The sequence below is a fragment of the Sapajus apella genome, unplaced genomic scaffold, assembly GCF_009761245.1.
Source record: "Sapajus apella isolate SASKATOON/1434 unplaced genomic scaffold, GSC_monkey_1.0 scaffold115, whole genome shotgun sequence".
Lineage (NCBI taxonomy): Eukaryota > Metazoa > Chordata > Mammalia > Primates > Cebidae > Sapajus > Sapajus apella.
In genome coordinates, this window is record NW_022437055.1 from 1,613,224 (window position 1) to 1,623,983 (window position 10,760).

At 39.9% G+C, this 10,760-nt stretch overlaps 1 long non-coding RNA gene across 1 annotated transcript; it reads left to right on the forward strand.

The window, feature by feature from the left end:
• Window positions 1-706: 706 nt before the first annotated feature.
• Window positions 707-10,020, forward strand: LOC116538018. Its single transcript, XR_004263456.1, has 3 exons — window positions 707-717; window positions 1,577-1,582; window positions 9,857-10,020. It is a non-coding gene; the product is annotated as an uncharacterized LOC116538018 (long non-coding RNA).
• Window positions 10,021-10,760: the final 740 nt, after the last annotated feature.

Genomic DNA, 10,760 nt, shown 5'->3' on the forward strand with positions numbered 1-10,760 from the left:
GGGGTGAGAAGCATGATGAGGAGGGTGGCAGCCAGGGCCACATCTTCTGGAGTCTATATCAACCATGAGACTGACAGGCTGGATCTGGGGGAAGCAGCTAAGTTCCCAGTGGAAAGATTGGATCAGGTGGCAGAATGAAATCATTTTTCAAAATATTTACCAATTAATCTCTGCCCCCTCAGGGATACCTTTGCAGAATATGAAAACAGCCACTTTGGACCTACTATTTTGTTTTGTTTTCTCACTTTTGGGGTTCTGGGGAAGGAGGGTATTTTCCTCCTGGGTTCCTTGGACATAGACTCAAGTCATGAGGCCCATATCCCTACCCAAGATATCCCAGCCTAATAATCCGCGGCCTGTGGGTTGCGGACTCTTTACTGCAAGTAGTCCACAAATCCACCTACTTCAACGTTCCATACTTTTGTAATTGGGTATCAAACTTTCTGAGGTACCCATTTTGTCCCCCGAGAACCTTCTTTGAAGTCTCAGTTCTTAGTTTTTCTCTTTTCTCTAAGCAAGAGTTATTCCCTTAATGATCTCATCCAGTCCCCAAGCTTTACTATCTTAATCCCTTCCCCCCAGCTCTACTGCCAAACCCTCTCCACCTGCAGCCTTTGGCATATTAACACCTTTACATCATCCTTGACACTTCTCTTTCTCTCACATCCTACATGCATCTGTTAGGAAATTCTGTTCGTTCTACTTTCAAAACACTATGTATCCAGAACCTAACTGCTTCTCTCTACTTCCGTGTTACTGCTGTCATCCTAGTTGGAGCCATTATCCATTTATTCCTGGATTTATGCAAAAGTTCCCTGTTCTCCCTGCTGCCATCCTTCCCCTTTAAAGTTTGTTCTTAACAGCCACTGATGCTTTATTCTAATTGAAATTTTTATTAGGTAATTGCGGATTCACATGCAGTTGTAAAAAATAATTCAGAGAGACCCATTAACACTTTGCTAAGATCCTCAAATAGGAGCATTAGCATTTTGCAACACCATAGTATAGTATCACAACCAGGATACTGACATACTGATATACAAATTACTAATTTGATTCTGATTTTTCCAGTTTTACTTTATATTCATGTGTGTACTAAGTTCTATACAAGTTTATCATGTGTAGATTCGCATATTTAGCACCAGTCAAGATACAGAACATTTTCACAAGGATCCTTTGTGTTACTCTTTTATAGCCATACACACAAGCCTCCTGTACACCTCACAGCCACATCCCTAAACCCTGGGAACTACTAACCTGTCCTCCATTTCTAATATTTGGCATTGCATAATGTTATATAAATGGAATTATACAGTGTGTCACCTTTTGGGATTGGCCTTTTCAAAAATTTAGCATAATTCTCCAAGTTGTGTTTATCAGTAGCTCATTGCTTTTATTGCTGAGAAATATTCCATGGTGTATTAGTTTGATAGGGCGGTCATAACAAAGTACCACAAACTACGTGGCTTAAAACAACAATTTGTTGCTGCACAGCTGTGGAGGCTAGCTGTCCCAAATCAAGATGTCAGCTCTCTCTGAAACTGTCTTGGTAGAATCCTCCCTTGTCATTTCCTAGCTACTGGTGGTGGCTGGCAATCTTTCGCTTGCAGCTGCCATCAGTCCAATCTTTGCCTACATTATCACATAACCATCTTCACGTCATCTTCCCTCTGTGCATGTTTGTCTCCATGTTCAAATTTCCCCTCTTTATTTCATTAAAGAGAGGATGGCAAGAGAACTTCTGGGGGACAGGGGAATCAAAGAGGAAGTTTAAGTGTCTAGGTTATATCACCGAGGAGCAGAGGCTCTGAAGGGCAACAGGGGCTTAGAGTCTTTAGCCCCATGGTTTGTCTTATCTCTGGCTAACAGGTGTTGGATGCAGTTTTGTGGAGTATGCAAAGCCGGAAGGCTCTAAATAGGTAAATATCTGTTTATTTGAGCTACATTTATAACAAAAGAATGTGTGAAAATTTGAGCTTAGTACTGGTGGGCTTTTGAGCTAATAGGTCCTGACTTGCTGTGAAAAAGGAGACAAGATGAGGCTAAAATACAGAAGTCATCTTTGTCTCATTCATGTAACAGTGGGTCATATGGAAACTATATTTAACATGTTGAAGAAGTACCAAACTGTTTTTCAGAGCGGCTGCATTCTCACCAGTAATGTATGAGTGATCCAGTTTCTCCTCATCCTTGCCAGCATCTGATGTTGTCATTATTTTTTATTTTAGCTAAGCTGATAGTAGTGTGATTTTTTCACATTTCTTTAATTGCTGATAATGTTGAATATCTTTTCATGTACTTATTTGCCATCTGTATATCATCCTCAGTGAAATGTCTGTTTATGTCTTTTGTCTATTATTTAATTGGATTTTTTAAAGTGTTGAGTTTGGATTACTCATGTACTCTAAATATTGTCTTTTTCTGGATATGTAGTTTGCAAATATTTTCTCCTACTCCGTAGCTTGTTGTTTCATCCTTTTAACAGGGTCCTTTGCAGAGAAAAAAAGGTTTTGTTTTTTTTTATTTTGATGAAGTCTTATCAATTTTTCCTTTTATAAATTGTATTTTTGGTGTGAAGTTTAATGCATCCTTGTCTAGCTTTAGACTCTGAAGATTTTCTCCTACTTAAAAAACTTTTTTTTCCTCCTAGACAGTTTTATAATTGAGAATAGATCAATATCCAGTGTTTACACGATTATGATGAAGCAACTATTATTCCTAGCCTAGTCATGTTATATAATTACATTTCTTATAGAGCTCCAACTTCCCCCCCCTTTTTTTGGCACAAGGTCTTGCTCTGTCACCCAGGCTGGAATGCAGTGGTATAATCACTGCTCACTGCAGCATCAATCTCCTTGGTTCAAACAACCCTCCTGCCTCAGGCTCCCAAATAGATGAGACCACAGGCACCCACCACCATACCAAGCTATTTTTATTTTAATAGAAATGAGGTCCTGAACTCCTGGACTCAAGTCATCCTCCTGCCTTGGCTCTCAAAGTGCTAGGATTACAAGCATGAGCCACTGCACCAGGCCTCTTTGTTTTATAGGTTCTGATGCAACCCCCAACTCTCCACCAGGCATGCAGATCTCTTGAAAAGTTTTATAGTTTCACATTTTACATTTAAGTCTGTGATCCATTTGAACTTTTGTTTTTCCAAATAAATTCTTTTTTTTTAATTGCATTTTAGGTTTTGGGGTACGTGTGAAGAACATGTAAGATTGTTGCATAGGTACACACATGGCAGTGTGGTTTGCTGCCTTCCTCCCCATCACCTATATCTGGCATTTCTCCCCATGTTATCCCTCCCCAACTCCCCACCCCCCGCTGTCCCTCCTCTATTTCCCCCCAACAGACCCCAGTGTGTGACGCTTACCTCCCTGTGTCCATGTGTTCTTATTGTTCAACTTTTATAAGGTATGAGGTTTAAGTTGAGAGTCATTTACTGTCTATGAACATCCAATATCTCTAGCACCAGTTGTTAAAAAGTTTATCCTTCCTCCATTGATATATTTTGACTACTTTGTCAAAAATTAGTCGAACACATTTGTATGGGTCCATTTCTGAGTTTTCTATTCAGTTCCATTGAGCTACGTGCCTATCCCTCTGCCAATTCCACAGTCTTGATTACTGCAAGTATGTATTAAAGCTTTAATATTATTTAATATTTATTATTTAGAATAATAGTATTTAATATTAAAGCTTTAATATTGGACAGAGTGATTCTCCCTACTTTGTTTTTCTGTGTCAAGATCGTTTACATATTGTAGGGCCTGCATCCATCCATATAAATTTTAGAATCAGCTTGTCCATGTCTACAAAGAAACTTTGCAGATATTTTTATAGGAATTGCCTTAAACCTATAAATCGTTTGGAGGGAGAATTGACATTTTTTCTATGTTGAATCTTCCAGTAATTGCGTCAGGTGTTAAGAAGAGGGTGTTGAATTCTCCAACTATAATTAAGGATTTCTCTACTTCTCCTTTTATCTCTGTCAATTTTTGTTTATACATTTTGAGATTTTGTATTTTGGTTCATATTGGGTGATGCTTTAAAATCCTAAATTATATTATGCTTTTCTTCTGCTACAAAACCTCACAATGATTCCCTATTTCATTTAGAATGATTGATCAAGTCCTTATAGTATTCTACAGAGTTCTACAAGATCTGCCCCCAGTAACCTCTCCAACTTCATTTCCCACTGTTTTTCCCCACACTTACTCTGCTGCTGCCGCACTGGCCTCCTTGAGCAGAACAGGCACACTAACTGCCTCCTTAGGGCCTTTGCTGTAACTTTTCATTCCACCAGGAATGCTCCTCCACCTTGAAATGGGAGGCTGGCGTACAGTTATTCCAAAAACTGTTAGCTTTACATATCAGGGAAGCCAAAACTTGGAGAGGGTAAACATCAATAACCAACAGTGTATAATTGGCACAGCCAGTGTATTATGGAGATCAGAAAGCGAGCCTGAAGAAGAGCAGTAATGGAAAATGAATGAAGAGGAATAAACAGCTCAGCTCTGGTTTTACATATAGGAAGAACTGATACGCTAAATTCTCTCATTTTAAAACCTCTCTTCCAGCAGCCTGGGATTAGCTCTGAAATTCCAGCAGTATACTTACTTCTTTGGGATCAGCGTGCAAAGGCTCTTATAAAGGAACCCTGCAGTATATAACTTTGTATATGGATTTTGTTGTAAAACAAACTTTGTATAACTTAGATTTCACCGAGAGATTCACAAAATTATTTGACAATAGAACATCTCCCCAACCCCATGGCTGTCTCACAATATCCATTTTGGCAAACAATCATTCAAAGCTTTGTGTTTTTGAAAAACTCCTGCCAAAAGGCTAATATTATTGGAGATACACTTAGTTATTAGTGTTTAATTAATAATTACTCTGTGATTAATTATTTTATCCAATTAACTTAGGAGATGCAAACTATGGCGAAGGCCTCAGTCCTCCACCTGATTTTGTAAAATAAAGTTTGACTGGAACATAGCCATGCCCATTTGTTTCTGTAGTGTCTGTAACTGCTTTTGCATTATCACGGCAGAATTGAGTAGTTGTAACAGAGATTGAATGGTCAGGAAAGCCAAAAATATTTACTATCTAACCCTTTACACAAAAATTTTTTTGAGCTCTGGGTTTACCCAATAGTAAGGCCCTGAGATTTATCTATCTCTGCCTAACAAATGACAACTAAAGTTTGTGGCTAAAAACAATTCGTTATTACCACAAATGGTTCTGTGGATTGAGCGGGCTCAGCTGGGAAGTTCTCAATTTGCTTCTCGCATTCAGTGACAGTTGGAAGGCAAGTGGAACTAGAGTGGAACTGGACTGAACATTCAAAATGGCTCACTTACATAGCTGGCAGTTGATGTCAGATTTCAGCTGGGAGCTCATCAGGAGCTGTTGACCGGAGGACCTACATGTGCTTGCTCTTTTTAGGTTGGGTTTCTTACAGCATGGTAGGTATGTTCCCAGAGGGAGCGTTTCAAGAGCGGGAAGTAGATAATGCCAGTTGTGTTAAATCCTAGGCTTAGAACTAGTGTAATGAAACTTCTACCATTTCCAGTTAGTGAAAGCACTCTCCTAAGTTCACACCCAAAAGGGACTTGAGGAATAAACTCTACCTCTGCACAAGGATAGGGCAATAGCATACATGAAAAGACGTAATTACTGCTGATTATCTTGAAGACAAACTACTACCATCTTCAATGGAGAATCAGAATGAGGTACTTGAGGAGCAGGGTGCAGCAGGTTTTCAGGGAAAGGATTTTCAGAGTGAATGAAGCCAACTGTGCTTTCACCCATGCCCATTTTATAGATAAATGGATTGAGGCTCAGAGCATTAGGAGAAGCTTCTGAAAGTCAGTGTCTGTGTCACAGTGTTGGCAAGGACCTTAGTTAGCTTGCTGGCAATGTGTGACTAACTCCAAAGAAGGGAGGGGTCTAGAGCTAACAGACTGGTATTAGAGGGCTGATGGAAACTGCGCCTTTGAATAAAGCTCCTTCCTTTCCCTAACATTTCCTTATTCTGTAGGGCTCACTCAGGTACATTAGCTACTATATAAATATAGGCCTTACAGACACTCTAGATTCCTGCCGCTATGTCATGTAGGCTTCTGAAGTCTTCTTCATATCTAGACTCTGCACGCCAAATAAGCTGTGAACACCATGAACATAGAGATCACATCTACAATTTCTTTCACTTCTGGCCTTGAGATGTCTTATATAGATGTTATATACACAGCAGATAACAGAAACTGGGAGATTATTTGAATCCTAGCTAATTTCCCAGCATAGCCTGTGTAGGCCTGGTCCCTGCACATTATTCCAGCCTTATTTTTGCATTTCATCCGTTTTCAGTCATTGTGTTTATGCCAGACATTCAGTCATACATATTCATTCTGTCTCTCTCTTTTCCCTCAATCTCTCTCTCTCTCTCTCTCTCACACACACAAACACACACACATACTCTCTCTTCTGGCCTGATGAACATGTTCTCAATGTTTGGAGCACCCTTCCTTTCCATTCACCATCACCAGTATGCCTTTTTTGACATGCTTCAGAACTCAGCCTGAGTGTGTCAAAGAAAAAATGATTGATGAAACTAAAGAGTGGTAAGGCATACTTTATTCATGTGGACTGTTGTGATAGGCCTAGGGACTACCACAGTGAGGTTTTGCAGTTGCAGTAGGCAAAAGGGATAGAGCTTAACTCTGAATACAACAAGGAAAAGCGGGGATGTATGGCTGAGCAGCAGTGGGATGGTCAGTGAATGGAAAATTACTAAGAGGAAACATCAGGGGGCAGGTAGGATCCTGGCTAATCTGACCTAACAGGATTCTTGCTGAAGATAGGCCAGGGTGATCAAACATCACCTCAGGGGTGATGGAGGTTGAAGAACTCAATAAGATGTTGAGGGTGATAAAATATTGAAGGTGGGGAACTCTGGCTAAGCCAATGAACAGGATTCTTTCTAAAACTGTGCAATGCATAGAAGTTCAAAAGTCAAGGCCTAGTTGGGAAGAGGATTCATCCAAGCCTGACTAAAGTTTGATTAAGGAGAGGCTCTTTGTCAGGTGTTACTTCCTCAAAGAGATCCTTCCTGATCTCCCAAGTACAGATTAGGTACCCCTCTTTTGTGTTCTCACGGCACCCTGTATTTCCACCTCTTAATAGCTATTTTCTCACTTTTCTAAATATAATTACTTACTTGTCTATCTCCTTGATTTGACAATGGTGCTGGAGGACACAGACTGTCTTTAACTTGTTTCCCTGTGGATTTGCAACAGGTCTGACACAACAAATGGATACACTTTCTCTTTGGTGATCTCTACCTTACGTCTGCAGAAACCAGTTTTTTAGTGGGCAGACACGGAGACAGTGAACAAGGAATGTGTGTCCAAAATGTCATGCAGAACACCTGCAGCCCCTCTGAACAGCTCTTAAGAGCTATTGCTGGTCTCATACCACAACCTTGATTGCAAAAACTAAAAGTCGTCTTTGTAAGGCTCCATGCATATACTGCTCCATTTTCCCAGCCTATTAGCACCAACCCAGAGAGCACTGAATGTCAAGCACCTCTCCTTGCTTCAAATCTTCCAAATACACAAGAACTATTGCAGAGCACTGGGAATGTTTGCCAGCTCCTGAGCTTAGGAAATCTGATCTGGGCTTTGTGACAAAAGGGGAGGGGTGCGGTAGCTTTGGTATACCACTCAATTGCAAGAGGACAGCTAATGTTCTTGGGAGATAACTGGCCCCCTAAGGCCATTTGTCAAGCAGGATGATTATGATTAAATATAACTCACCAGTCTACAAGTGGTCCTCAGACAGCAGAATGGATCCAGCAGGACATTGCATGTCACAAAGCAGCCCCAGGGTAGTGGACATCAACAGTTCTGTCCAATTAATTCTTGGAAACACAGTCAGAATTAATGGGGAACTTGTTGAAAGTTGATCGACACCTTTAGAAAGGTGAAATCCTTTTCTGTACCCATTAAGTGTTGTTAAGGCCATTAGCAGAAATTGGAATAGAGAAATATGACCTTTCATGTGGGAGATTCAGAGACTGAGAAGATGGACGAGATGGAAATGTACTGGCAGCTTATAATAAGCACCTGGGTGGGGAGTGATAACTAAAGATTGAAAATTGACAAATGGGTTAAACTGGCAGAGATCAAGACAGAGAGGGATGGAGGGCAGTTTGCATGCAGAGGTGGTGAGAGAAAGGAATGAGAGCATCAATAATCCAGCAGGGTCGCCCACACTGAGGGCCAGATATGGATTACTCAGAAGGTAGGGAAAATTTGCTAGGTGGGAGAGTAGGGAGATTTTCTTACAAGATGAAGAGATCACTTTCTAACTGTTGAAAGGAGTAAATGATCTAGTCTCCAAGAAGTTAGGATACCAAAAAGAAATACTCCAGGCTAAAAGTCAGGAGGTCTGAGACATCTGTTTATTTAGTTGCAAAGTGACTGAATGTCTCCAGCCCTCCCTTCCCCACAGCTGGTTATGTCCTTCCAAGTGATTAACGTGAAATTTCTTTAGAAGCTAACAAGCTATACAAATGTACAGAATTATCATCATGATCATCCAACTGAATCAAGTGCAGAAGAATATTGCTATAAGGAAGTATGTGAGATTTTAATTATTTCCTCTGATGGAGGTGAACATGTTTGCAGATAATCTTGAACAGCAACAGTGCTCAAATGATTTATCTCGGGCTTTACAGCCACACACCATGATATTTTGATGGAGGAAGGTCTGGGGTTGTGGGATGTGCATCAACATGCAATTTTCCCTGACATCTTGCCTTGGCTTAGATTATGAAGCCCTGACAGTGGGAAGAAATGGACCACCAGGAAGTAGTGCTTGAATTGCCAGGAGAACTGTTTGCTGCAGAGACACTCTAGAATCTTCAAGCTAGGTGCAGCATGTGAGTTGGCAATTTTCCACCCATCGACCTGAGTTGCTGTGGTTAGATGAGGGCTTTCTCGCAGGATCCACCAGAGGCCGGGGCTTTGGGTCACTGTTATTGTTTGAATGTTGATTCTTTGCCAGGTCCTATGCTAAGCATTTTACCTGCACCATCTCATTTAATCATCAAAACTACTCTGTGGAGTTAGATACTATTACTGTCTTCATTTTGCAGATAAGGAAACAGGATTAAAAAGATTAGTAACTTATCCAAGGTCACATCACTAGCAAAACACAAAACCTGGTATTAAACTCAGGCATCAACTCCAGAGCTTGTGCATGGAACCGCCATACAATACCACCATACACATATATGACTGAGCCTGAGAATCTGAGAAAGAAGGAGATGTGACCTACCTAAGGCCACCCAACTAGTTAGTTGTTTTTGTTCTTGGACCAGATCTAGCATGCTCACAGCAAATGAAGAATTTTAAAATTCCCCTTTTATAGATGCAGCTCAGTTCTAGTAATAATGATGATGACAGTAACAACTATAGTAGTGGCAACTAATATTTACTAAATATCTGCTTTTGCTAAGCACCATGATAGCTACTTTATGTATATACTCATTTATTCATTCATTGAAAAAATGTTTATTGAGAGCCTGCTATACAGAAACTAGTGTGTTCACACAAAAGCTTGTACACAAGTTGTTTGCAGCAGTATTGTTCATAATAGCCAAAAGGTGGAAAAAACCCAAATGTCCATCAACTAATGAATAAATAAATGAAATCTGGTACATCCATACACTAGAATATAGTGCAGCCATAAAAAGGAATGAAATACTGATACATACTACAACAAGGATGAACCCCGAAAACATTATGCTAAGTGAAAGAAGTCAGACCCAAAAGGCCATATGTAGTATGATTCAATTTATATGAAATATCCAGAATAGGCAAATCTCTATAGAGATGATGAATAGATTAGTGATTATCAGGATCTAGGGGGAAGGGGCAATGGGAGTGATTGCTAATAGGTAGGGATTTCTTTTCAGGTGTGATGAAAATGTTCTAAAATTGATTGTGGTGATGGCTACATGTCTCTGTGAATATACTAAAATCTGTTAAATTTTAGACTTTAAAATTGTATGATATGTGAATTATATATCAATAAAGCTGCTAAAAATAAAGCAATTCCATATGTCATCTCTTTTGCCTAGCCTTTCCTGAAATCCCACTCAGGGTAGCTTCTTCTTCTGAATTCTTCTAGCACCATGTACACACCTCTGTCATAACACTTATGCCCCTGTACAACATTGTCTGATTACATGACTTTTATTTGACTCTAGAAGCTCCCCGAGGTCAAGGAACATGTTTTATTTATTTCCTATGTCTTACAATGTTTCCCTGTCCTTCCTCCACCCTTTTTTCCTCCCTTAATATCACTTCGCCTCCCTTCCTTCTTTTTTCAACCCAAATTTTTATTGGGTATCTACTGAGTGCAAAGGCACTGTGCTAGGTATTTGGGACTACAATTGTGACTAAAGAATGGTCCTTGTCTTAGTGCACTTACAGTCTAATAAGGAAGATAGACATTAAATGTGCATGGTAACTGTTAGAGAATAAAATTGTTTAGCTGAGAGGTCTGAGCTAATCTGAGGAATTAGGGAAGAAATCTGTCATTATGTGTTATTTTATCTGAAACTTGAATGACTAGTACAAATTAGTTGTGGGGGCAGATAAACAGCATTGGGAATGTCTTGAGCCTGGAAAAAGATTGACACCTTGGAAGAAGAGAAGGAAGGGTAGTCTGGCTGAAATGGTAGA